This window comes from Rattus rattus, chromosome 15, assembly GCF_011064425.1.
Source record: "Rattus rattus isolate New Zealand chromosome 15, Rrattus_CSIRO_v1, whole genome shotgun sequence".
Classification (NCBI taxonomy): Eukaryota; Metazoa; Chordata; class Mammalia; order Rodentia; family Muridae; genus Rattus; species Rattus rattus.
The window spans coordinates 75601445-75623839 of NC_046168.1; the positions used below are offsets into that span (position 1 = coordinate 75601445).

Genomic DNA, 22395 nt, shown 5'->3' on the forward strand with positions numbered 1-22395 from the left:
AAAAACCTACCAAATGACATCTCATTCTGAACATCTATGCCCAAAGGCACGTTTCAAAAAAAAAAAAAAAAAAACTTTACTGAACCTCAAGTCACACATTGAACCCCACATAGTAATAGTGGTAGACTTCAATGGACAGGTCATCAAAACAGAGTAACAGTGAAACCAAATGGGTTTAACAGATATCTATAGAACCTTTCACCCTAAAACAAAAGAATATACTTTCTTCTCAGCAGGTCATGGAACCTTCTTCAAAACTGACCATATATATGGACACAAAGCAAGCCTGAACAAAACAAGAGGGATTGAAATAACCTTTTTTCTATCAGATCACCACATCAATAGACTAGACTTCAATAACAATAGAAAGCCCACATACTGTGAAACTGTATAACTCTCTACTAGATGGTCCAGGAAAGAAATAAAGAAATTAAAGATTTTATAGAATTCAATGTATATGAAGGCACAACATACCTAACCATATGGAATACAAATAAAAGCAATGCTAAATGGAAAAGTTATAGCACTAAGTGCCAGCATAAAGAAATTGAGAGATCTCATACTAACAACCAACAGGACACCTGAAAGCTCTAGAACAACAAACAAACAAACAAAGCAAACACACTCAAGAGGAGTAAACAGCGGAAATTATGGGGGAGGTGCTGATTCCTAATTGGTTCTTCATTGTATCAATAAAAATGGCAAAGCCAACTGCTGGGCAAAAGGAAAAAGGTGGAACTTCCAGGTCCCAGGAGGAGGAAAGAGAGACACCGGGAGAGAGGAGGGGCTTCAGACCAGACTTTGGAATGAGTAGGATGCAACAACCATAAAGATCTTAGGGCTACTGAAAGGACAGCCTCTGCCACCTGCAGATGGCTGAAGTAGGTTAGGGGTGATAAATTTAGGGCAGGGGAAATTGTTGGCTCGGCATTTGTGTTATCTGGCTAGTTTTAAAATAATAAAACTGTCTAGTGTTTTTCTTCCACTGAAGGCAAAGAGAAAGAGAGCAGCCAGGACAGTTGTTGCAGCTTGGGGGAAGCTAGCGAGAGGGGCCAGTGGAGTGTGCCCAGCAGCTCCTGAATTTCTTGATTTGGGAGATGGTTTTGAATTGGGAGACTGAGCTCCCCGGGAAGGAGGTAGTATTTTTTTAATTACACAACAATAGTCAAACTCAGGGCTGAAATCAATCAAATAGAAACAAAGAGAACAATACAAAGAATTAACAAATGAGAGCTGGTTCTTTGAGAAAATCAACAAGATAGACAAACCCTTAGCAAAACTAATAAAAGACACAGATAAAAAATCAGAAATAAAAATGGAGACATAACAATAGAAACTGGGGAAGATAATAGCTCTTACTTCAAAGTCTATACTCTACAAACTGGAAAATCTAAACCAAATGCTGAATTTCTAGACAGATACTATACAAAACTTAAATCAAGAATAGGTAAACTATCAAAACAGTCCCATAACCCCTAAGCAAATAGAAACAGTTTTAAAAGTCTCCCAATCAAAAAAAGCCCAGAGCCAGATGGTTTTAGTGCCAAATTCTACCAGACCTTCAAAGAAAGGCTAATACCAATACTCCTCAAACCAGTCCACAAACTAGAAACAGAAGGAACACTACCAAATACACTATATGAGGCAACAGTTACCCTGATATCTAAGCCACACAATGCACATCAAGTCAATAGGCAACATCAAATTAAATGGAGAGAAACTTAAAGCAATTCCATTAAAACCCAGGTAAAACAAGGCTGCCATTCTCTGTATCTACTCAATATTGTTCTTAAAGTTCTAGCAAGAGCAATAAGACAACAAAAGAAGATCAAGAGAATAGAAATTGGAAAAGAAGAAATCAAGATATCATTATTCAAGGACAATATGATAGTATACATAAGTGGTCTCCAAAAATCTACCAGAGAACTCCTACAACTGATAAACAACTTTGGCAACATGGCAGATATAAAATTAACTCTAATAAATATTTAGCCCTCCTTTATACAAATGATAAATGGACAGAGAAAGAAATCAGGGAAACAACAGCTTTCACTATAGCCACAAATAATATAAAATAGCTAGGTGTAACTCTAACCAAGTAAGTAAAAGATCTGTACTACAAGAACTGTGCGCAGAGCCAAGGTTTGTTTCCTATTTAATGCACCAAGTCTTGGGTAGATGAGAGCAAGCTAAATAAATATAATCATTTAGTTCATGGGTAGGTTGCTAGGGCAAATTAATGAGCTAATACCCAATAAGGGGCCAAGTTTCTGGAAGAAAAAAACAACCCCACTTATGTTTCATCTCTGGCAGCAGGGACCAGAAGCTCTTTATAGATGTAAGGAAAATGCTGGGGAGTTAGGCTAGTTTTCTAAAGATTTATTCATTTATTATATACAAGTACACTGTAGCTGTCTTCAGATACACCAGAAGAGGGCATCAGATCTCTTTATAGATGGCTGTGAGCCACCATGTGGTTGCTGGGAATTGAACTCATGACCTCTGGAAGAGCAGTCGGGTGCTCTGAACCGCTGAGCCATCTCTCCAGAAGTATGGAAGTGCAGGGCTCTTGGAATCAAGGCAGCCTAGCCATGCAGAGATGAGTCCCTGCTGAAGGCTTAGTGAAATGAGACAAAGCCGCAACATGTAAAAACCTGAGACACTTCCAGATGTCAGAGGATCGCTCTGGAGGAAGAGTGAAGTGCTCAGAGACACCCACCATGGGATGCCAACCTGGTGGGGTTGTTTGTGTTTGTTTGTTTGTTTGTTTGTTTGTTTGTTTGTTTGTTTTGAGATAGCATCTCATGTATCCATAGGGCCTCATGTATCTTGGACGAGCCTACAGCTCAAGGCTGAGGGTAGCTTTTAGCTGCAGATCCTACGCTCCAACGTCTCAACTGCTGGGACTTAGAGATGCTTTGCGAATACCAGGAAGATGCTTTAAATGTTGAATTCCTTATAAAATATTCAGGTCTGGGGCTGGAGAGATGGCTTGGCAGTTAAGAGCACCGGCTTGTCTTGCAGAGGATCCTAATTCAGTTTCCAGAATCCACAAGGCAGCGTACAAGGCTCTCCAACTCCAAATACAAGGAAGCAAACACCCTCTTGTGGCCTCTGGTGGAACTGCCTGCTGGTGGCGGTGCAAATACATACAGGCAAACATTCTTACACATAAGATAAAAGGGACACCTCTTTCTTTTTAAAGCTAGTTTAACAAAAATAGTCAAGTTTATTTAAAAGTAGACGTTCAAAGGCTCAAACACATATAATGTAATGGGCAGTAAAAAGAAAAAAGTGTGCTCAGGGTTTCTGCTGGTTCTATTTTGTACATATCAAGTTTCTCTGCCTACCACTTACTTAGCTGGTTAATTGTTGTAGTGGTTGTGGTTGTGGTTCTGGTTGTTGAGACAAGGTCTCACATCTGTCTTCCAATTCTAGCACTGCATGTAACCGGAAGTGACCTTGAACCTCTGATCCTCCTGCCCCTACCTCTCAAGTGCAGGGAATTATATGTTTGCGCCACCGTTTTTCAACCCCCACACACCCTCCCAGGAAATTTTGTTTTTCTGTATCTTTGTGTGCCATACACAGATGTTAAGTTCATTACTTTGCATGAAAATTGGTCAAGAAATACAACACTGAGTTTTCTGGCAATTAAAAAGTAATACTGCTAAACACAAAATACATGACTTTTACTTTGAGGGTCTTTTGTTGTTGTTTGGTTTGGATGGTTGGGTTTTGGGTTTGGTTTTTAGTGTTTTGTTTTTTGTTTGTTTGGGGTTGGGGGTTGTTGTTATTGTTGTTGTTGTTGTTGTTTTCTTTGTCTCTGGGATTTTTTTATTAATGAAAATGGCCTCTTTCTCTGTCTTCTCACTAAGATCCTTTCCTAACTGATATTTGTTTCAAACAAATCTTTTGTGGTAACTGTTTTTCAAAGTAACACTTTACTGACACATAGAATGCATCTAATAAACCATAACACATGTAACTATCACATAGCTAAATAGATAGTCACAAAGTAACCGTACTTGTGGAATTCCCACATTGGGAACCAGAATATTGGGAGCTCTTCTCAAGCCACTCTACACCCTTCCTCCAGGATATGTGTTCTTTTCTTCCCTCTCCCACAACCAGAGTAACCACTCTAACCGTGGATACCTTGGGCAAGCTTTACCAGTTTCAAGGGTTCCTATGAATGGATTCTTTGCTTACGAATGTCAGCTGTATGAATCCTCAGACTGCTGTCTCAGATGTTCTCTCCCTCGGTTTCCCTATGCAGTATTCTATTGGATCAATGCCCTGAAATTATGGTGTCTGTCCTACCACTGATGGATATTTGATCTAAGCGTTACCAGTCTTCAGCTCTTAGGGACTATTTTGCTATGAACAAGAACCAACATGTCTACTGGTGCACACAACATACATTTCCATTACATAAACATGTGAAGAACATTGGATGATTTTTTATTGGCATTATGAATTTGATATGTGTACACACTTATTTCTTCATGCATTGCAGCCTCATGGGATCCCTAAGTTTGTAAAAGCATTTTATGTCAATCTGTGTACCACGATAACACTCTCTTTCAAATCATGAGTGCAAATAGGAACGTTTTCTTCACTGTCTAACTTTCTAGTTGAATCATACAACACCATTACCAACGACATCACCTATTTCATTTTCTTAAAGTGGCAAAGAAGTACCACTGACCTTGAATCTACAGATGGAAAAAAACTAAGTAGCTAATAGATTTCTATTTGCAGCATATGGTGACACTTAGAAAATATTAATTTAGCAAAGCCATTGGCAAAATTCTTCTGCTAATGGAGTCAGTACTTTAGAAGCTGTTCGTTGGTTGACTTTTCTATGTGAACACACACAAAAGAATTAAAAATTGCGATTGAAAAATTGCAAGTTAAGTTCAGACCACTCATTTAATCTGAGAAAATTCATCCTCCTTAGAGTAACGACAACCCCATGGCTACACACATCTGTGGGTACAGCCTTCCAAAACCACCAATGAGCAGGGCTGTCATTGTCTCTCCCCAGGCAAGACCTTCTGTTTTTCTAGTGGTCAATGGTACCACTATAGCTTCATGGGGCATTTGCCACCCAGACATTATTTAGTTTCTTAAGAAAATTGTAGTACTTAGTTTTTATTACACCTAGACTCCCATTCCTGGAGCTCCTCCATCCACTCCCTGGAGTTGGCTACATAGTTGCTTATGCCATCAAATGATCAGGTTTGGATTTATATCATAAAATGAACAACGAACTCCCTGTAAAAGACCATCCAGAATGCTGACCAAATGCACTTCCTGTCTTCCCAGCACCAGTTTCACAGGTACCAAATTCATAATTTCCTGCTGACCAATGTCTAGTGGCTCCGTGGTGTCCCAGACCAATCACTGGTCACGGCCTAGCTTACTAATTATGTCAAGTCAAAGGTGCAACAGTTTCTGCGCCAGCACCCAAAATAGCAGAGGACTGTTCCTGGTCACTAACGAGCAAAGACACCTTACTTTAAAGAGAGCACCTATTTTAACCAAGCATGCTCTTCTCAAAGGCCAGACACCAGATCCATTGTTAAGCTGATACTTGCATGTGCCATACACCGCAAAATGGAGGCCTACTTAATGCTGTTCATCTAAAAGCTAAAATGATCAAGTGAAAAGAGAAATATATGATAAATACTAAATAGAGTGCTGGGAGGTAAGGTATAAAACTGGCTCATTCTGGGAAAATGAGAACATGTTCTTCCAAACTTAGAAAGACTAAAAAGTACCTAGGCAAATCAAGACCTGGTGACCCGGCTGTACGAGAACCATTCTAGGCCAAAGCTCCTTTCGTTGCCTGGGTTTTACAGATGGCTTGTCTCAATGCTTTCTACTCTCCCCCTTGTATAGGTGGCCACACAACCTGGTTCTAAGCCAATGCTCTCCAAGCTGACTTGGCTGGGTGCAGCCATTTAGACAGCTGAGGAAATAGCTCAGCAGTTAAGAGTTCATATGGTTCTTGCAGAGAACTGGAGTTCTGCCCCCAGTGCCCTGGTCATACTACTAATAACCACCTATAATGTCAGTTACATGGGATCCAGCGGCCTCTTTGGGCTTCCTAAGGCACCATACAAATGGACACAAACACTATTCAGTAATGTAATTGTAAATAAGTAAATCTAAAAACCAACTTTAAAGCTTTTCAACAAGGTCATGTGGCAAGTCCTTGAGTTCTCAGCCTGAGGTTCTCCAACCTCTCTCCTTCCTTCTGACATCTAATGGCATCCAGAGGTGTGATCAACCATGAAGGAAAGAGTGCAGCTGTAGACACCTGTGTTTCCAATGGTACCCCCAGCATGCCTCCTCAGCCTGCTTCTCTCTGGACCCCTGATGGTGGACAAATCATAAGGAGAACAGCCCTTCTGGGTGCTCTAAAGGGTGTGGCAGAGGTTGCTCCACTCTGCTGGGAAGCAGCTTTGCTAACTGAAATGCCCTTCCCTCATTTTCACCCAACATTTCCATCCACTGTGGGACCAAGCTGCTCCTGGTCCAGACGTGCAGCTAACTCTTCCCCAGTCAGAGCTGAGATGGTTCTGTTACAGCTAAATGGGTCACTGGAATGCAATGTTTAGAATTATGCACCAAGAAGCATTCTTAGGACACTCACTCTCTTCCTGATGCATTGACTGTACCCTGCAGGTCACTTGCTATGTTGATCCGTGTAGATCAACATCCCCTCACTGAAAAGTCCTTGAGGATACAGAGAGCGCTTTTCCTGAGGACATTTGCCTTTGCTTTTTTGGGCTCTGGAGCTCAAAAAAAATGCCTTCTGGAAGTTGTTTTCAATGTTCTTCAAAGCCCGAAAAATGTTCTCTGGTTCCAAGTTGAAAAGTATTATCTCTTTCTTTTCTTCAAAGTTTTATGTAAGCTGAGTCTCACCTGCTCAGTTAAAACTTCTTGAAGTTTATGGGCAAGACAGCAGTTTTCAAACACAGGGAAGAAACATCTGAGTCTTTAAATTAATTAATTGATTAATTAATTAATAAACAAAATATAGAAAACAAATCAATTTCAGTCTTCCCAAAGGAATTTTCCCTTGCCTTAAAGTAGATGTGTTTTTAGGTGAGATTTCAAATCATTCTGAATTGCTCAATGGGCTGTGTTACACTGTCCCCCCACGATGAACATTTAAGAGGCATCCTGTGATTTATGCATTTGTGATCAAAATAAAGACAGTGTGAAGCATTTTTGCAAGAGCAATTTGCCTTCCATTTTACATCTTAGGTGACTATTATGTACACAGCCAAGGCTGGGTAATAAAGACAGCAGTCTGAGAGCTGCAATATACCAGGTTCGTAATTTCTAATTCAGTTGGCCATGTACCGATCTGCTGAGATCCACTTGATAATTTCTGCACTGACATCAGTCTTTCTTCCTCCAACTAGACGAGGTTACTCGGGGACAGGAAGTGTTACCCTTTATACATCATTGCATATCTTTAATGCATGCCGAGCCCCCTGGGCACCAAGTCGGAACAGAATTGAATCTGAACGATTGACTGACACCTCCCGACTTGAAGCTATTTTTGGAGAATAAGCCCTTCCAGCGATGGGAAGGGGAGAAGGAGAGTGTGTCCTTGCTTCCTGGTATTTGTAGGTACACATTTAATAAAGACGACCTCTCAAGGGCATCCCTCTTCACTTGGAAAATCACTTGGAAAATATTTGGCACCTGTTTTTTTTCAATCCATTTTCACTATGGAAAATGCTAATAAGTTCTCTCAGATTTGCTTTGTGGTTTTGTATGGATCCATTAGGCTGCCACTAAAAACAAAACTACCCCCACAGTTTTGCAATTGGCACCTGTGTTAAATCAGCCCACCCTTCACCTTGACTCCATGGCCTCCCCGTCCTCCCTCCTCCATTGGTCTGCTGCTGTAACTGTTTGTTTCTGCCAAATGCCCCAAAGTCCACAGCCCGTGACAATTCGGGTTCCCTGGACTCTATTTCATCTTGCCTTTTGTTCATCTTTGAAAACACCTCCCACAGACTTCATCATCCATCATTTTCCCAAATGGGATATGAGCTCGTCCACTATTCAGTCTCCTTAATGTTCTGCAGTTTCTTGGGACTCTTGACTTTCCTATGTAAAATGTTGAAGAGTATTTTAAACGGCATGGCAAAAGACAATGTCATGTTTTACAGGGCAAACGTGCCTGGAAGTACTAGTTTCTCTAGAGCTCTCATGCACGGCAAACCACACCGCTCTTCCTTTAAGAAGGAGGGTTAAGTGTCGGATGGTATCTCTGACTGGGGCTTACATAAAGGATGCCCAACTGGCCTGGTTTGCCTAGGATTCACAGAGCCAATGTTCTGTCCCTGTGAAGAGACACCATGACCTCAGCAACTTTTATAAAGGAAAACAGTTCATTGGGGCTAGCTTACTGGTTCAGAGGTTTAGTCCATTATCGTCATGGCAGGAAGCAAGGTGGTTCACAGGCAGACGTGGTGCTGAAGAAAGAGCTGATAGTTCTACATCTAGATGGCCAAACAGCAGGAAGAGAGTCTTTGGGCCTGTCTTAGGATCTGAAACCCCAAAGCCACATTCCTTCCAACAAAGCCATACCTCCCAACAGTGCTACTCCCTATGATTCTATAGGGATCATTATAGGGGTCGTTTTTATTTAAACCACCACACACAGTATCCCGAGCTACTGGACCTCTGGTAGAAAAACTGGAACAGTTGCACACACACACACACACACACACACACACACACACACACACACACAGAGTTGTAAATTAATCTAACACCCATGCTGTGGTAAGCCCCATCCCAAATCTCGGGGTACCTCCAGTGCTGTGTAACTTGGCAACTGCAGGGTTTTCCCAGCAGCCTTGGGCCCAAGACGGGATGTAACATTTCTAGATACTGAAAAACATGTTTAGGCTGTTGCCTAAAATCCTGAAAGAAACTGACTCTTGCTGTGACCCAAAAATTGTTTAAAGATTTATTTTATTTTACATACATACATATATGTTGTGTGTGCATGTGTGTACACATGTGTGCATGTGTCTTCAACTAAAACTTGGATACTAGAAACCAAACACCAGTCTTCCACAAAAGCAGCAAGCTCTCTCAGTTGCAAATTCATTTCTTCAGCCCATGTGCCAGAATTCTTTAAGCTGACAAACTCCATGCCCTGACTCGCTTGTGGAAGAGATCTAGGTACAGACCTTTTATCTCACTTTCTATCACAGATTTGCTATATCACTCTCCAAGTCCCCCGCCCTGCAAACATTGCTGCAGGCTGGTCACCCTAGAATTTACTGCTTTTCTTTCTTTCTTTTTCTAAATTCACTTTACATTCCACTCACAGCCATACTCCTAGTCACTCCCTTCCACAATCCTTCTCCCCTTTTCCTCTCAGAGGGTAGAGGCCTCCCTAGGTATACCCCTACCCTGGCACATGAAGTTCTGTGGGTCTAGGCTCATCCTCTCCCAGTGATACCAGACAAGGAAGCCCAGACAGAAGAACACATCCCACAGACAAGCAACAGCTTTTGGAATAGCCACCCCCGCTCCAGTTGTTCAGGACCCACATGAAGACCAAGCTGCATATCTGTTACATGTGGGGCGGGAAAGCACCTAGGTACAGCCCATATAGGCTTTCTTTGGTTGGTAGTTTGTTTCTGAGAGCCCCAAGGGTCCATCCAGGTCAGTTGACTCTGTTGGTCTTCCTGTGCCATACCTACGCCCTTTAGGGCTCTCTATCCTTCCCCCAACTCTTCCGTAAGAGTCCCCAAACTCCATCCACTGTTTGTCTGTGAGTGTATCTATTTGAGTCAGCTTCTGGGTAGAGCCTCTAAGAGGCCAGCCATGCTAGACTCCTGTCTCAGACCCAAAAGAACATGCATGGTATGTACTCATTCATATTAGCCATAAACTACAGGATAGCCACATGACACTCTACAGACCCAAAGAAGCTAAACAAGAAGGAAGGCCCAAGGGAGAATACTTGAATCTCACTTAGAAGGGATAATAAAGTAGTCTAGGAAGCAGATGGGGGAGTGAACAGTGTGGGAGAAGGGAGGGGAGGAGGATGGGAGGGTTTAGGATCGGGTGTGAAAGGGACAGGAGAGATGACCAGAGGGCCAGGAGAATGAATGGAAATCTGCAGCTGGTGGTAGTGGTTAAGTGGGGACCATCTTGAGGATATGCCAGAAACATGGAATAGGGGATGGACCCAAGAATTAATAGGGGTGACCTTAGATGTGACTCATAGCATTGGGGATATAGAACCTGAAGAGGCCACTTCCTGTAGCCAAGCAGGAGCCTCAATAGAGCAACAGGGACACTAACCAACCCACAAAACGTCCACCCAAAATTTATTCTGTCTACAAGAAAGGCAGGGAGGGGGTGGAACAGAGACTGAAGCAGTAGCCAAGCAATAAGAGGCCTAACTGGAGACCCATCCCATGGGCAAGCACCAATCCCTGACGATGTAAACGGTACTATTACACTTTGTTTAAAATCCCAACTTGCCCCACTTCAGGGTAGTTCAGGACTCTCCATCATAGGAACTCCCTTGCCACCCATTTTGGGCAATTCCAAGAGCAAATTCATGAAGATCAAGTATATTTTATGAGGGTGAACCCTTTGTCTACCTCTCACAACAAAGGTAGCTGAGGATGGCTTGGTGTTCCCACCTCTAGGAACTACCCTACCTCTGTGCTCTAAATTTACCCAGCATTCCCACCCCTGTCCTTGCTGTATCCAAGTGAGCTTGGGGGAAAGGGTGTCGAGATTGAGTAAGAAGCAGCCATCCTAACTTCTAGGCCTGTTCCCAACTCTACTTCACAGTACCCACCCCCGGACTTAGGTTGTCATCTGTCTGAAGCCAGACACTCAAATGTTGAGTGGTTTGATGAACGAATAATTACCAGCTTCATCCTTCTACTCAAAACGACATGTGAAACGGAACATGCATGGCTTCTCAGAGAGGCAAGAGACACTGGCGATAATAACATTTTACTTAAGCCTCTATTGGCCAGGTCATCTCAGCCCAAGAGATGATCTCTCTGGGAACTCTGATGACTCCAAACACAGATAAGACGAGTGCTGCCAATTCTGTGCATTCAAAGAAGTCATCATCCCTTTGATGCCAACTGGCTCTCCAAAACTGTCAGCCATTGGTTAATAAACTCTTTACCGCACTCCTTTCTGCCAGTGTACACTGCAGAGGGTATAATCATCAACTCGCTCTTCCCAGCCTAGGCGCAGAACTAAGCCAGTCCAGTGCTCTCCTTGGGAGCATGAGGATTTGCATTCCATCTCCCATAACTTACTTTTTTAAAATGGGCTTCATGGTCCGTGTATGATCCCAGCAGCTTTCTAGGGCTCACTGAGCTGGCCACCCTAGCCTAAATGGTGCATGCCAGGCAGCAAGAGGCCCTGTCTTTTAAAAAAAAATTGTTTGAAACTATAGATGGCTTATGAAGAATGACAGCCAAGGCTGTCCCCTGGCCTCCACGGTCATGTTCACACTCATGCAAGAGCACTGCCATCCGTAATCATGTACTCAAAGGTGTGTGAACATGAGTACACACACACACACACACACACACACACACACACACACACACCTTATTTTTGAATCTTATTTCTTCAAGATCTGGCACAGACACAGAAAGCTCTACTTTGGAAGGCTGAATTGGCATGATGAGCAATGGGGACCCTCTTCTAGACTGTGTGGTAAGGAGAAATCAATAGCCAAGGGCTGCCACTGTGGAGGAGATGGATACATCTGGGGTAGATGGAAGCGTTGTACAGCCAAACAGGGCTGTATCCTGAGAAGATTCCCCCAAGCCAGGCACCAGTTAGCTGTGTTTGCATATATGTGTGTGTTATCATTCATCAAGGGTAAGACAATGTGATCACACATGCACGTGCACACACACACACACACACACACATCTTTATTTGGTAGCCTTAAAGACAATGATGAAGAACGCCATCTACTTTTGAGAGTCCTGGAATGTTGGTGTCAATTTCAATACATTGCTTATCCAATTTCAAATAATTTATAGGAAAAAAAATCTCTCGAGTCTAAAAATGTTATGGTCTGAATTTTCTAACATTTACTTTTTTAAAAAAGTCATCATGATCATAGTAATTATTTTCCTTATTCTACATTAAAAGTGACAGTTTAAAATGTTGGGCAGGAAGAGAGGGTTTAATGAAGGGCATCTTTCTCCACATTGACATGGATGTTAAATCTTTTTTGGGGGGGATTCTAATATGGTCTAATTACTTTAATTTAAAATTCTGGATACGCATGTTTTATTCATGACTTCCTGCATGATTAGGAAAGTTTGTGCCGCTCCTCCGAAGCTCTAACTTTGGAAATATAACAAATAATGAAGCTATCACATTTTCCAAATGCTCAGATAGACGAGGCTTTTGAAAGACGGGATAATTGTGAATCAAAGCCTAATCAGCTGCTGTGAAATGAGATTTTAATTATAACATCCCCCCCTGATATGCTGGAGTTCATCAAGGTTAAGAGAGTGACCTCACATAAGTTCTGTCTAAAAGGGTAGAAATGTTTTTCTTTGAGGTGAGGTATCACCTTGAGTATTCAGGCACTAATTTCCTCTGCCCAGGATAATACTTCAAGAAATGTTTCACACCTGCCCTAAGTCCCATGTAAGAAACACAAAGCTCTCCTTGTTTTTCTCCCACCACGACAGATTATTTATGTTACAGGAGGGCCGACCTCTGAATCAAAACATTCACCTATGTCCAATGAAGAAGAAGAAAAAAAGCTCACACTATCTAAAGTTGTTTACAAAATTTTAAAGACAATTTTAAAGACCTTCAGATTGGTCTTTAGATTACAGAATTCTGGGCTAAAACAATTGGTTGTGTTTCAAGAAGCCAAAGATAATAGATATTTTCATAACTGGGGAACATATTTGTGCTGGGGTTGTGAGCTGTCAGTATGTGCTTCTGCCTGATGTTAAATTCAAACAAATTTTCTTTTAGCAATAATGAAGGAGACATGATATTCACTGGTACCCAAACCTCCTGCCTCAAATGCAGACTCGCATGTGTATACTCTAATTTCTGATGCCTAGATAAGATTAGGAGAATTGTTATACCACACAGCCAAAACTAAATAACTTTTATTTCAACTCAACTGTCACCATCTCTCCATTGAATAAAATAAATCACACAAGAAATCCATGTTCTGCTTAGAAATTAGCACTGCTATTATGGCCTCAGGAGTAGTTCCTTCTAAATGAGATTTTTAGGGTTAGAGATGGGATGAAGGGGAGGAGTCTTCGTCACACAAGTGTGAAAAATAGCAGTTTGAATCCCCCAGACCCAGATAAGATTGGAACTGTTAGCATGCTTCTGTAACCCAAGTACTCCTATTACAAGATGGGAGCAGCCAGACCAGCCTGATGTACTCCAAAGCGAAGACGCGATCACGTCTCAAATAAATCGAAGTTAAGGACTAACATTCTATATCAGGTTGTCTTCTGGCCAATACCACATATGTCATGATATGTGTACTAGAAAACACACACACACACATACACACACTGTGGTGGTTTGAATATACTTGGCCCAGGGTGTGGCACTATTAGGAAGTGTGGCCTTGTTAAAGTAGGCATGGCCTTGTTAGAGGAAGTGTGTCACTGTGGGGGTGGGCTTTCAGACCCTCCTCCTAGTCATATGGGAGCCAGTCTTCTCCTGTTTGCCTTTGGAACAACATGAAGAACTCTCAACTCCTTCTTCAGCACTATGCCTGCCTGGATGCTGCCACACACTGATAATAGACAGAAACTCTGAATCCGTAAGCTAGTCCCTTTATAATCAATGTCCTTTCTAAGTGTTGCTTTGGTCATGCTGTCTCTTCACAGCAATGGAAACTGTAACTAAGATACACACACACACACACACACACACACACACTGCACACTGCACACTGCACACTTGCCACATGCAGGCCAAAGTGACTTAGCATATGTGTGAGCGTGTACATTTTAGAAGCAATTAAACACAGAAGTAGGTACAGATGTATGAAATATGGTTCTGTTTCTGTGCTTCTATATCAGGTTTTCCTGATATAGGAAAATATCAGGAAAGGTGAGGAATGTAAAATTCTTGGGCTCATTCAAGAACATCAGGCCGGACCTTAAAACAGGAGTTACTTGTAGGAGAGTAGTGTCATTAAAATGCTGCCCTAGAGGACTGAATTGCATGAGATAATCTAGATTTGCATTTAGTAGCTTGACGTGTCTGTGCTGAATCTGTGTCACTCCATCCGCATATAGGTTATCGTTTCTGCTCACATCAGAACAGCCTTGACTTCTAATTGAGAGATGTAGACTTGTACCTCCCTTGTGCCCCTTTGTCACATGTGAAGGTTTCAGCTCTTAGAAAGATCACCCAAGTCTTATACAGCATGTCTAAGGTAGAGCCAGCCCTTGGTGACTTAGCTCTTGAAAATTGCTACCTATGAGATGGACATCTCTTCCATGGGAGATAAATGACAGGAGAGCCAACAGACTTACTGAAGATAAAAAAAAAAAAAATAGTATCAGTAGCATTTATTGAACAATGTTTAACTGCCAGAGCTAAAGCTAAATGAAAGTTTTAACCTGTCTTGTAACCATAGGCAACCAAATGGATGCAGCTACTGTTATCAGCCCTCCATTTACAGATGTGGAAACTGTGGCCAAGGGGAGTTATTTAATTCGGGAAGGATGAGAAGCCATTCATTGATTGAGTCAAGACTTAAAACCCTAGAGACTGGGATGATGGCCTCAGTAAGAGTGCTTGGTGCACAAGCATGAAAACCTGAGTTCATCTCTCCGCCACTCACATAGAAACTCCAATTCTAGGCAATCTGACTCCCTCTTCTGGCTTCCACGGGTCCAGGCATGCACATGGTGCATATATCTACATGTGAGCATACATACACACAAAGTAAAAAATTAAAAAAAGGAAAGCACTCCAAGTACTCCTTAGGTGTACACACATACATACAAGCATGTGTGCCTACATACACACACAAGCGCACAAGTACACTTGTACACCACTGTCCTAACATCATTTCTGTTACTGTACTAAAACACCCAAACAAAAGGCAATGTATGGGAGGAAAGGTTTGTTCTGCTCACAGTTCCAAGTTACGATCCGCCACTGCAGAAAAGGTAAGGTGGGAACTCGAGGCAGCTTCGTATCTCAAAGCAGAGAGAATAAATGCACCCGTGAAGAAAGCTTAATTAGCTTTTCATTTATACATAGTTTGGGGACCAGCCCTTGAAACAGTGTCAGCCACAGTGGGCCGGGTCTTGCCACATCAATTAACTAAGATCATCTCTCCAAGACTAGCCCAACATAGACAGCCCTACACTGACATTCCTCCCCCAGGTGATTTTACATTGTGTCAAGTTGATAATTAAATCTACCAAGGGGCAGGGAGGGACTTAAACCCTAAGGCCCATGTTCTCAGACACACCATTTAAAGCATATAGGCTCAACTAGAGCCCTCCTCTGGGCATGCAAAATTCTTAGGTAATACCACCCCGTTGGAACAAAAGTAAATCACAGGTGATGGCATTGTTTTGTCGTGACGTCAAGCCCAGTCCCAAGTGACCTCCTCTATAGGTCCTAAGTGCCCCAACAACTACTCAATCTGGCTGTTTATGATATAGTTGCTATTTTAACTCAAGACTCAAGAAGGAAAACTGGCCTAACACCTGACTAGTACTTTTTTGCACTTTATTACTATTTGCCACTCACTGGAGCCAAACTTACATTCAGAATTTTATAATGGACACTGAAAACACAGTTAGGAATTAATAAGGATAGTGTAAAGCCAGTGGCAATAACAGAATTAAAGGATGTAATTAAGCCATAATGACAACCTGTGCAATCTTACAGATATTGCTGAATGCAGATACACCTGAGTACACAGCAGTGAGACAGTGGGGAAATCACAAGTGTACTGGGGTGGTTTGAATATGCTTGGCCCAGGGAGTGGCACTACGAGGAGTTGTGGCCTTGTAGGAGTAGGTATGGCTTTGTCGAAGTAAGGATGTCACTGTGGAGGTGGGCTTTGAGAGCCTCCTAGCCACATGGGAACCAGTCTTCTCCTGTTTGCCTTCAGAACAAGATGTTGAATTCTCAGTTCCTCCTGTGCTGTGCTTACCTGGATATTACCATGATCCTGCCTTGAGATAATGGACAGAACCTTTTAATCTGTAAGCCAGCCCCAACTAAATATTGTCCTTATAAAAGTTGCCTTGGTAATGGTGTCTTTTCACCGGAGTAAAACCCTAAGACATGTACCAACATACAAACAAAAGGCATCTACTATATATGGTCAAATGCACAAATCTGCCCCCTCTGTTGCAACGCATGTGTGAACCCTGCCCTATTCTAAGAGAAATTGCAAGATTTACATGCCATCAGCTCTAGCTTCTATCAGCTTGTGAAGGAGTCCTTTGCCACAAACACTGAACATGGTAGTCTAAATTTAAAAAAATTGTGCGTTGCTTAAGCACACCCAGTAAAACAAGAAAAAGTTCAGACTAACATGGAGATAATTTTATGAGCTAAATACAGTTTATATGACGGAATTGGAAACCTACCAGTCCATATACACCACAAAATACATTGTGGAATGGAGACTATGGCTATGAGGAAGGGGGAGAGGTAAAATGGAAGTACCTTATATACATGTATGAAAATGACATACTGTTACTTGCGACCCCAATCAAGACCCATGGGGATAGGATAAGAAGGTACAAAGTCAATGACAGAGACTCTGGGAGTCAGGCAAGTGGCAAAAGCAGACTCCTTTGTTGCAGGAACTGTGCAAAACTTTATACTCCCCTCCCAGCATCTCATTGGCTCTCAAGTAGCCAGATGTCTCACTGTCTCTTTCTCATTGGCTCGCTCCATTGCCCGATCCAGCTTCAGCAGTCTCTAGTCCTGCCAGCAGATTCTCAGTTGTCACGGGGAGTAAGTATCAGCGGCTGGGCCTGCTTGGCTAAGTTCCTTCTACAGCATACTGAAACCTACCATCTTGTATAATATACAGTAAGAAATAGAACACAGCGAAATAGAGGTTTCCAAACGATTTATACTTGTGTGCTATTTACTAAATCGTCAGAATGCAAAGAGGTTTGGAGACTGGAGAGATGACTCAGCTGTTAAGAGTACTGGCTGCCCCTCCAGAGGACCCAGATCCATTCTTAGCACCCACATAGCAGCTCATAACTGTCCGTAACCCCAGTTCCAGGAGATCCACAGTCTTCATCTGATCTCTATGAGTACCAGACATGTATACATGGTACACGGACATATGTGCAGGTGAAACACCTATACATTTAATATAGTACTTTTAAGTGATTTTGTATTTCAGTCTGAGATCTCTGAAGTCTGCATTAGTTCTCACGATGGCTTAGATCACCCATTCAGTAAGCTGGAACACTTCAGTAAGTTTGGACACAAATTACAAGGCCATTCGAGCTTCTAAACTTTCTCTCAAGTCTGGCCTGCTTTCTTCCTTCTTTGGAAGTGTATTCTTCCTTAATAAATTCCCTCTCTTTGCCCGCCACTATCCATTTGTCTGTGAAATTCCTCATTCAGGGACAGGAGGGTCAGGTGGGTACCCACAGGACGCCACCATCTCCTGACACCGGTTGAACCAGGTAGGCAGATTGACCAGCTACAGAGGAAACTCTGATTCAGGGATTCTAATCACTTCCTGCTGCAAGGGACGCAGAGCCTCCTTCCCAGGCATTTGATAGAATATGGAAGATAGTTTCTCACTCTTGGGCAGAGAGTAAAACTCAATAGCAGGAGTTTTAAGAAGGCAGATCGTCGTCCAGCTTCCTAAGAAGATTTCTGGGACCACGGATCTCAGCAGATCCGTGTAGCAGGGAAGAAAGGCAGCAAGTGAGGTCTGAAAGGCCTTACAGACAAGCTGAGACTTCAGCCTATAAAAACAGACTGGAAAAGAGAAAGGCTCGAAACCTAGCAGAGGCCAACTAGAACTGGCAGGAGCCACTGGCATGGGTACAGAGGCTCTTCAGAATGACCGAAGGTGACGCTATGACTCCTGAGACACTGAAAGCCAGTGTTATCCAGTAACATAAAAAGCCCGTGTACAGAATCTACATTGTACAGCATTACCATTTGAATGTTTAAGCTTTCCCTGATCTGCACACGTCAGCCCTTGAACCTGCACTTCTGAAATATTGTTTGATTATTTATGTATATGTACATGGGTGAGCAGGGAGCAAAAGAGTCTGATCCCCTGAGCTGAGGCTACAGGTGGTCGTGAGCTGTCCAATGTGGGTGCTGGGAATTGAGCCCGCGTCCTCTGGGAGAGCAGTCAGTGTTCGTAAATGATAAGCCCTCTTTCCGCCCCTAAAACTGTTTCTTAATAAATGTCTTTGACTTTTGATTACTTAAAAAAAAAATATAGCTATCACAATACCTACCATAGGCTTTAACTATTTTCTATCCAAAAAAAAGAATAAAATTTAATTATATAACAATAATTCATAACAGAGATTTTTTTATAAAGGACAACATTTAATTGGGACTGCCTTACAGGTTCAGAGCTTCAGTCCATTATCACCAAGGCAGGAATCACATACCAGAGACTTTTAATGTCAACTAAAAAAGTGTTTGCACCCCAAATCTACCTCTTTATTCAGCTGAGTGAATGGAATTGCCTGAAGCCTGAAGGAGTATTGATTTTAGAACAATAATTAAAATTTAATGGAGTTAATCAGTTTCATATAGAACTATAAATTTCATCCAAAGACACGATAAATTGTTGAATATGAATATCTGACTGTTCATCTGCTCAAATTTTTAAAATTTGGATTTCACTTTCTGACAGCATTATGGATCTGTACTGAAAAAAATCATATTCTCTCAAGTACTGGGCACTTAGAGATGAGGAAGGGAAAAGGAATGACTTGGTTCTTTACAGGGTCAAATTATACATCAAGCCAAGCATGAAGTCCCTTCACCAGATACATTTTATAAAGTTAAATGGCTCTTTCAAGATTATGCTGACAATAGAGTCTTCAGTCTTTGTTATAATATAGTCTATGACCTCACTAATAAGGATAATAATGTATCATCAAAAAATGTTGTTAATTGAAAACTGTAAGTCTAATTAACCAGGAACGTGACCATGCATAACATATTATTAATAGAATGAAAAGATCACATTACATCAATGGCTACCAAGAAAAGACTACAAGGACAGTCCACCAGCTCAAAGACTTGTCTCATCCGTTTTAGCAGAAGCTACTGATGGTATTTTCCTTTCATTAAACTGTAGGCTTCACAGCAAAATGACTTGAAAACTCAAAGAAGAAAGTGGATCTGAATTTAAAAGATGGGTCATAGGGCGGCTACAAGGGATCTGGTCTATAAAGGGTCCCTCAACACAGTGGAAATGCATCAGAAATATGGAGCCAATTAACTCGTGTTTCCACAAGAAACTTTACATAATGAGTAAAATGGAAATTGGTTTCACTCCCAACGGATTAAACAGTTGCCCTCTAATAAAAATACAAATACCCTGTCCTAATACTCACCTCCCCAGGGACTATCTTGTGATAGGGATATGCATGGTTGGACTTGGAGCCACAAGTAATCCCTTGCCTCAAATATGGAAACAACCAGCTAATGGTCAACTAAAGTCAGCAGTTATGGCCAAATAAAATGTCAATATTAGAAGAACATATGGTCCAGGGTATTCTGTGGGGAAAAATAGGTCTATCATCTGAATTTAAATTCTATGCCTCCCAAGAGGTCAACTGTATAGCAAAACCTTTCTAAAACTAGCAAACTTCGCTGTAGGAAAATGGAACATGGTTTACCAATGTTAATTGAGTACCACAATAGCATACTGACAGCACATTAACACCCCTGCTTCTGGCAACTAGCACTTAAAAAGGTAAAATGAATAAATTTGATAAGGGTACAATGTATACATATATAATTTCATTAAAGTCAAGACGACAAGACCACCATGAAATGGGAGCTGTGTGTGCACTCCGAGGACTTTGGGTATAACCATGGGTGTTGAGACTAGGGCCTCAGTGATATGATAAGACACTATCAAATCTCCACAAAAGTAGGGGTGTGTAATTAAAGCTAGCAGGTGGATCTGAGTTACTTCTTCCTATAAATCCTCAGTTATGGCTGGGGAAGAAATACTTCCACAAGACGTAGAACCCAGTCCTGGCCTGTGTAGATTTTAGAAGCCATGTTCACAAAGATATGGGAAACAAACCTCATGCCATGGGGCTGAGATGACAAGGGTTTGGACAGACAATATCTAAGATGCTTCTCTTCCGTGAGTCATATGTAATCTAATTTTGATTCTGTTAAACAAAATCAAATTAGAAGGTAAAAAGACAACACAGGGAAACCAAAGGACCAATCTGAAATCAATTCATCTGTCCTTTGATCTCCATCATTAAGTAACATTTCAATAAGATTCTAGCGTTACCCACTACTTGGTTTAGCCATCCGCTGGTGAAATGCCTTTTGCTTCAGATACTAAAGTACACATGTATGTACAATTGGGACAGAGGACCTTGCATACAAGACACAGTTTCAGAATGGGACAGTATTCCCTCATTCTATCGCAAGGCAGAAGTAATAGCTTGTGACAACTCGTGTTACGTATGTCCTCATGGGAAGCAGGTCCACAAGCACGACTATGCATGCTGTCAGTAAGACCAAGCTGGAGCCATTGTTAGAGAAAATAACTTTTTTCTTTTTCTGTCCTTTTTATTTTCTGGCATGTGTGTGATGAATACATACATATGTACATGTTTGTGTGGGTCTGAACACATTTATGTGCACACATCATGGCCTTATGAAGGTTAGGGGTTGACATCACATGTCTTCCACCTCAACTCCATACGGAGGTTTTTGAGACAGAGTCTCTAACTGAGCCTAGAGTTCATTGATTTGGCTGGATTGGTTGGAGAGCAAACTCCAAGGATCCTCTTGTCCGTGCCTCACCAGAATGCTGAGATTAAAGGTGCTGGACTTGATATTTATGGAGGTAATGGATCCCAAACTCAAGTTCTCATACGTTTCTGGTAAGTACCTTACTAATTTTTTTTTCCAAGTATCAATTCTGTTTTATTTGTCAACTAGAAAACCAGACAATCTTCTAGTGTAGCAAGGTATGAATTAATCCTCTTCCTCATCGTCACCAGCTCCAGCACCACCCTGGCCTTTCTTGGCATTCTTCCTCTTCACTGTCTGGGCCGCCACCACCATAAGGAGAACGGAGGGAGAAGTCAACGTGCTTCTGGAGTCCAGACGAACAGTGAAGGATGTGACCTTCACCACCTGCTTGCCGACCCTGATGCTGGTGGATGAGCACACGGGCATGGTGAATAGATTTGATCAGGCCCCACTTAAAGACCTGGGTCTGCAGCAGTCTCTCCAGGCAATCCTCAATGGATGTAATCCAGCTTCAACTTGCCCTCACCCAGCACCCCAAGGTGAACAAGTCACCTCAGTAGAGCGTTGCCTCCAAACAGGCGCCAAGGATTCTTCTCGTCCAGCGTCAACGGCTCCAGGGCATCCTTACAGATCTTTGCCAGGGTAAATTTGACCCTCCACACCTCATGTTTGTTCCGTAGTCCATACTCTCCAATCAACTTTAGCTCCTGGTGGAGATGCGATTTCTGGAAGGGTCTCCGTGGGGTCACACAGGTTTTGTGACAAACCCAGCTTCTAGCAACCAGCATTTTGACTTCGCTAGACCCGCTGCTCCTAAGAACTCATACCGTGACCAGTACTTTACTAATTAAGACACCCCACCCAGCACCAGAAAGAAAATTTCTTATGAGACTTCTAACGCATCATATTTTAGTTATAACATTTAAAAGTTATAATTTTGGTAAAAGACCGTAAGTCTTAACAAGTATCAGCAAAAGAAGAACTCCACAAATATAAGAAAATGTATAGAAAGATTATAAGAGGGTTCAATGTTTTCAACATTTACCTGATGGTCTGAAATAACCCACCATTATTTTGCAATGAGGGAAAATAAACTACTTGCCTACTAAGCTAAAAATAAGTTTTTCTAAAGGACTGAAGATTAAAATAAATATCTTTAAAAGACGTGAAGATGAATAGGGAAAGCGCTTATGAGCCCCTACTCACAACTGAGACGTTATCAACAATTAATGCCTGCTAGAGGAAAGACAGGGGGCTTTAAGGTATGGCCCCCGATAGGTTGACCGTGGTGGGTTGCCCCACACCCACGCATACATAAGCAGCATGAAGTAGTCACCATGGGTTATCTGGGGGAGGCAA

General features: G+C 42.0%; 1 pseudogene; it reads right to left on the minus strand.

The window, feature by feature from the left end:
• Positions 1-21258: 21258 nt before the first annotated feature.
• LOC116884671 lies at positions 21259-21824 on the minus strand (annotated as a pseudogene).
• Between the last annotated feature and the right edge of the window lie 571 nt (positions 21825-22395).